Source organism: Osmia lignaria, chromosome 8 (genome assembly GCF_051020975.1).
Source record: "Osmia lignaria lignaria isolate PbOS001 chromosome 8, iyOsmLign1, whole genome shotgun sequence".
NCBI classification, from domain to species: domain Eukaryota; kingdom Metazoa; phylum Arthropoda; class Insecta; order Hymenoptera; family Megachilidae; genus Osmia; species Osmia lignaria.
Genome location: NC_135039.1, coordinates 14,899,118 through 14,905,117, shown reverse-complemented (window position 1 = coordinate 14,905,117; position 6,000 = coordinate 14,899,118). Strand labels below are relative to the sequence as shown.

The window sequence follows — 6,000 nt, the reverse complement described above, 5'->3', positions numbered from 1 at the left end:
GCATACGTGTACTGAGTCACTGTGGAGGAAAGTAATTGAGTTAGTTTCTTTTTAAGGGTCTTTAATGAGGCATCATTGCGGTTTACGTCGTCGATGATCATTCGCGCCCTTGGATCATATGGAACAATTACGTGGACTGTGTGAAGACTTTCGTTAACACTAGAACAATTGAAATAAATAAATAAAAGATAGAAAATAAATTAGCAAATGAAACAATTTATATTTTAATGAAATCATTAAAAGTTAATAAATTTGTTAATTTAAAAAAGAATTTTGTAATTTAGTTGTTCTAGTGCTAATTCTTTTATTTATAATCAAAATGTTCACACTTGTCCTATAACTACATGGATGTAACATGCACTTAAAAAATGTAATATAAATGAGAAAAGCAATTTTGAAATATTTAAACAAAAAATAAATTGTTCAACCTAGCGAGCGTTAGGTCGAGTATGTCACTTAAATAAAAATAATTTATAGACATTTGATTATTTCACCACTTTTCATTTATTAAGAGACTCCAAATTAAATAATTTTTATAATAAAATAAATTAAATGCAATATTTAATAAATAGAGTCACATAATGTACTTAAATATGTCATACCCTCCTAACAATCACTGGTTAAATATGGATAACATTATGAAAAACCCTTAAATCTTAACCTAACCTAACCTAAATCGTTTTATCTATAAAGATTGTCTTTATAGACGACTTGCAAAATTGTAAACAATGACAAATAAACTGCTGTGTTGCTTTTAATGTATAAATAAAAATGTTCTTAGATATTATCGTATTTTAGGTTAGGTTACAGCTTTCATTAATTAACTGATTTCAAATATCTTAATGTAAATAAAATTATGATTATTTATATGTACATTTAAGAAGAAAATTAAATTCAAAATGAAGGTAGAGGTATAGGAAATTATAAAGTATTAAAACATCAATGAAATATCAATGATTTGACTGAAAGTCTTATCAGGCAACAACGCGTTTCATTCCACGATCCAAAATTCTACATTCAGTGGACGGATATACGAGTTAGAATTTCGCGTAGTTCTCGTCTGATTTTGTGTGCAAAGTTTTCACCATTCGAAAACGTTTCATTTTCAAGAAGAACGCTTTTCTCGCTCACTCATCGCCGAAAAAGCTCAATTTCTCGATCGGACATAAAGCGCAACATTCATTATGTTGGTTCTCAACGAAGGAACACATAACCTCATAAAGTGTACATCTGGGGGCAACGTAGGCTGCTTTGGTTAACCTCTTGCCTTAATATACCAATGGTTTTTTTAATTTTTCTTACCATTGGAATAGTAAATGACGTTATTATCTAAAAAATTATGAGACAAAAGGTTAAGGGTAAATGTCGAGGGGGAGGAGATATCCCATCAGATCCTGAACCTAAGGAGAATCATGAAATAATCTAACCTAGAATCTCCTATCTTCATACTTGAAAAACAAGAATAAATAACACTTATGGTGGGAGATACTTGCTCCTCCCATTCCTCTTAATCAAGAGCAGGCTACGTTGCACCAGGGTGTACACAGAGGGAGCCACCTTAACGCTATAACCTCAAATACTTCGTAATTTAACGATATATCTATAAAATATTTACATTTTGCTAAAAAATTCTCATCTAAAGCACGTATAATAAAAATTTAGCTATAAGTTAAAAATGACCCAGTATCAGTCTATCACTGTTTACACTTCATCTTTAAAGGATTCAAAGTTAAACATGAAAAATTTATATTACTATTTTAGGTTTAGGTTTTAGCGTTAAGATACTCTGCTATGAATTCCATATTAACGAGAACGTAGAAAAGTATAGTTCTTTCGTTCCACGTTGGACTATCATAAGCTCGATAAATCCACGCGTTCCTCCCACTGATAGTCACTGTTCCTCAGTCACACACGTCGTTTCCGCCTAGATTAAACTCTGTCCCGTAATTACCTTATGAACACTTACAATCAGCTTCGTATGCACATCAAAGCTCGTCTTTCGATTCCTTGGCTCAAGGAAAAGGAAACACATCATCTGCGAATCTCGAACGCGACAAAAACCGAAACGACGACTGACGGGCTTATTTTGTACGTATGTATTGCACTTATTAAATGGCAGTTTTTATGTATAGCACATAGTGTGTACTCGAAGGGAGAGCTTGCAATCACGTCGTCTATCAATGTTTAATACGTTCTGCACTGATGTCATCATAAGATGTCAAAGTTGTTAATTTATTTATGATAATTACCAATAGAGGTATATGGAAGTTTACATCATTTTTAGTAGATTCAGTACGACTTTTCTTTTTAATTTTAACAAAAACAAAGAAAAATAGACGACAGCAACGCGTTACTCTCCGTCCGAACGGCATCCCGCTACACGATAAATAAAGAAGAACTTAAAACGATCTAAGTATGCTTACATTCGAAGTGATAGCAGTCAGTCAATCGTCGTTGACATTACACCTCGTTCAACTCCAAGACCAACGTGTTTCACAGTCAAACGGAGTCGGTTTCATTCGTACGCGCAGTTGAGTTACCTTAGACCTAATCATATTTGTCGATAAAATTGACTTTTTCCCGCGTTAACGCTACTCATGACCGTCGCGTAGCTTAGAAACTAAGAATCTCATAGCTGTTGAACCATCCGCGGTGGTCAGTGACCAACATTTTTCCTTTGTCATCGTTCGATCGTCGAGCAATCATCACAACTAAGGTCTATTAAATTCGCCTAAACTCTTCGATGCCAAAAGACTCCTAATCGGTTCACGATATCGTCGTGAAACTCTAATTTCTCAAGCTCCCCTCGAGCATCGCTAAGAATATAATTTCATCTATATTTCGCGACACCTTTAGCTCTGCTTACCTAAATTAGCACATCGATCCTAACGTTTCGTCGATAAGAAACACAGGGATGAGAAAGAAACGTGTTCACCTATCAAAAAGCACCAACGTGTCGGCACGAAACGACGCGACGATTTTGAAACGAAGCCACGAAGAATGAGCATTTCGTCATCGTGTCAACTCCGGCTTAACCATGTGACTAAAACTTCTTCCTTTTACACGTCTACCTCTAGCAGCTTGCTTACTGTAAATTGTACCTATGCTTATTCTATACATAACCTATGTACTCGTTTATTCGCCTAAGTTTATATATATATATATAATTATACACATAATATTTCTCCTTTGTATACTATACATAACATTAGCGAACGTACAATATTCTATAGAATATACTTAATATTCCTTATCCTTGTATAATATCATATACATGTATGATATACGTTATATATACGCTGTTATATATTTAATATCATACATATATACCGCGGTGGAAGTTGCAGCGACATTCGCACACAATTTCTCTTCGTAATTGTTTCAGTTACATATACAATAATAATAATATATTTATATCTATATTTATTTATATATGTATAGTGTGCGTCTCGAAGCACATGAGGTTACTTTTACAGGGAACAGAGATCGTGTACGCACGACGAAACTGTCTGCGAGTCATCGTCCTTTCGTCGGCCCATGCAGTCTGCCATTTCTAGATCACTGCCGCATGCATGCGCGGGCCACGCGACAAGCGCGCATGCGCGAGCCACGCGATAAGCGCGCATGCGCGGATCACACGGCAAGCGCGCATGCGCGGTTGCGAGCGTCACACGAACGCGCATGCGTGCTTTCACGAGTAACTTACGTCCCACGCCACCCGCAAACGTACTTCTGAACACCGTTAATGAACTCTACCCTTCGTCGCGGATTTTGAAAAATAAATGAGCGAAGGGGAAGCATAGAGAACGGCATGAGCAGAGGAGAAAAGAAACGAAATCGACTCTACCGTTCGACGATCACACCTGAGCATTTGCGATTGTCACGTGACCTCCGTCACACGGTACAGTTTAAGAATTCTTAATCGTAAGGAACTTATAGCAATTTTTGTTCTTGTAAAATTGTTGTCTATTGAAAATGAAGAGTTGTTATTAAAATATGATCCAAACTTGGGAAATTCGTATTGAAAATAAGGACGATTGATACTTCTCCTCCCATTAAGAATGTAAAATTTCAAAAATTGAATTCATGTGAGCGATTTACAGTAAGGTTTAAAAGGCTGAACATATTGGTGAGATCTCACAGAGGTAAAACATTGAGAGTCTGTGTTTTTTCCTGTGTTTACCATCTGCCCTATGAAACAGGCGACGAATCCAATGCTGGTTAAGCTCATGGTGTCGTTCTTGTCCCACAGTTGCACAGGCGTAGATCGGCATTTTTAAAGTACATTCGATGGTATGGTACGTATCGCGGTCGTGGTCCGGTATAATTATTTCTACACCTTATCACAAGTACTCGTCGATCCTCCCGCTCGTCCTCGACCTTTGGGACTCCTGCAACACAGTAAAATACAGGAACATTAATCGCTGTCCTGCTTTGTCTGCTATTATTTATAGTGTTGAGATGGAAAAATATAAATCTTAAAATTAAAAATAAAATTAAGAAATGATTACTTATGAGTAGTTTTGTAATCCTATTTTTAATTCACATATTTTGTCAAGATATTCTCGTCTGAAGTGGATTTATAATTAGAAGTAGTGCAAATTGATTAAGAGCACCACTTGAATAAATATAGCACGTTAATCTTTGCCGTGAAATATCAGAAGCATCTAACCGATGCGATTTAGAAAGATAAACGATGCAACGATGATGGATATGTTTAAAATACCCAAGTTACTCGAAAATAAATATAACCCGAAGCTAAAAAAACTTAACAGTTCTTTGAAAAAATGAATGAATTTCAAGAATGAATAACAAGTGATCCTGATATATAGAACAAAGATAGTTACAATCTTTTCATGAAAAGTTTTAATAGCATTAAAGAAAGAAGATTCAAAATTTGAGCGTGGAAAACCATAATCCAAAATTGGTTCAATGTATGTATCTTCAGAAACATTTTATCTCGAACAAGTTTCTACCTTCAACATCTTCACTCTTGATATTGAGAAGCTTCCCTTCTGGATGCTATTTCTACAAAATGAAAATTTTTCTTCCCAGGATCAAATGATCAGTCACTGATCACCGGGAAACGCTGACGCGACGAGACGTTTTGGTAAATTGATTTAAAGAAAGAACAGACACGCTATATCTTCGAATCGAAGAGATAGGAGTATCGATTCCAAGATACTGCTATTAAAATGCAGCTCTTCTTATAATAGTGAATTAAATTTGTGTATAAATCTTTGAACACTTCCTCGGTTTAGCTCTCGTTCGTATCATATTGGAATCCGAATGCGATAGAATAAATTATATTTATGGAATAATCAAATTTCAAATTAAATTCCGAAGGAAGAATGTAAATTTTTAAAGAAAATTCTAGACATTTAAATAACGGATGATGAATTCTAAATGCTTGACACAATTTTATAGCATTGTAAAATTAGATGCTGCAAAAAATTACATACCGATAAGTGGTTAAATCTGAATAAGTTCAAAACCACATTTTTAAAGTTCCTATAAATACGGTCCACGTACTCCTAGACTCCAAACCAAAGCACCTTCCCAAACAAAGAACCACCATCGATTCCTCTAGTTCAAAAGTACCCTACCTTCGCCGAGAACGATCAGTTAGTACGGTACAACGACGAGTAAAAAGGAGATCGAAAAGTTATCCACACGAGCGTAATGGCGAAGGAGAATCAACGAGGGGGTGTGTTGTTTAGCGAGGAGTCAACGGACGGACATGGTGTACGGCAGAAAGAACGAGCCGCAGAAAAGAGAGACGTCGTCGTCTTTGTCGTCGTCGTTGGGGTGATTTACATTCGCACCAGAGGCTGTTGTCGCAGCGGCTTTTACGGACAGTGTGGCGCACCGGTCGGTTTGCCGTCTCGGGCGAAATCCGGGAATTGGGTTTCCCCGTTGGCGTGTCATTACTTTGTTTATGAGTCGGGAAACGCGGTGAGACAGCGGAGAAAAAGTGTCCACGGACCGGCAACGGGCAAT

At 36.5% G+C, this 6,000-nt stretch overlaps 1 protein-coding gene across 4 annotated transcripts in view; it reads right to left on the bottom strand.

Moving 5' to 3' along the window:
* Positions 1 to 337: 337 nt before the first annotated feature.
* Positions 338 to 6,000, bottom strand: part of foxo (forkhead box, sub-group O) — a 104,294-nt gene continuing 98,631 nt past the window's right edge. For all 4 annotated transcript variants that reach the window (XM_034329628.2, XM_076689715.1, XM_076689717.1 and 1 more), the window contains one exon: positions 338 to 4,391. The gene's annotated coding sequence lies outside the window, so the exon portion shown is untranslated. The remainder of the gene's footprint in view (positions 4,392 to 6,000) is intronic.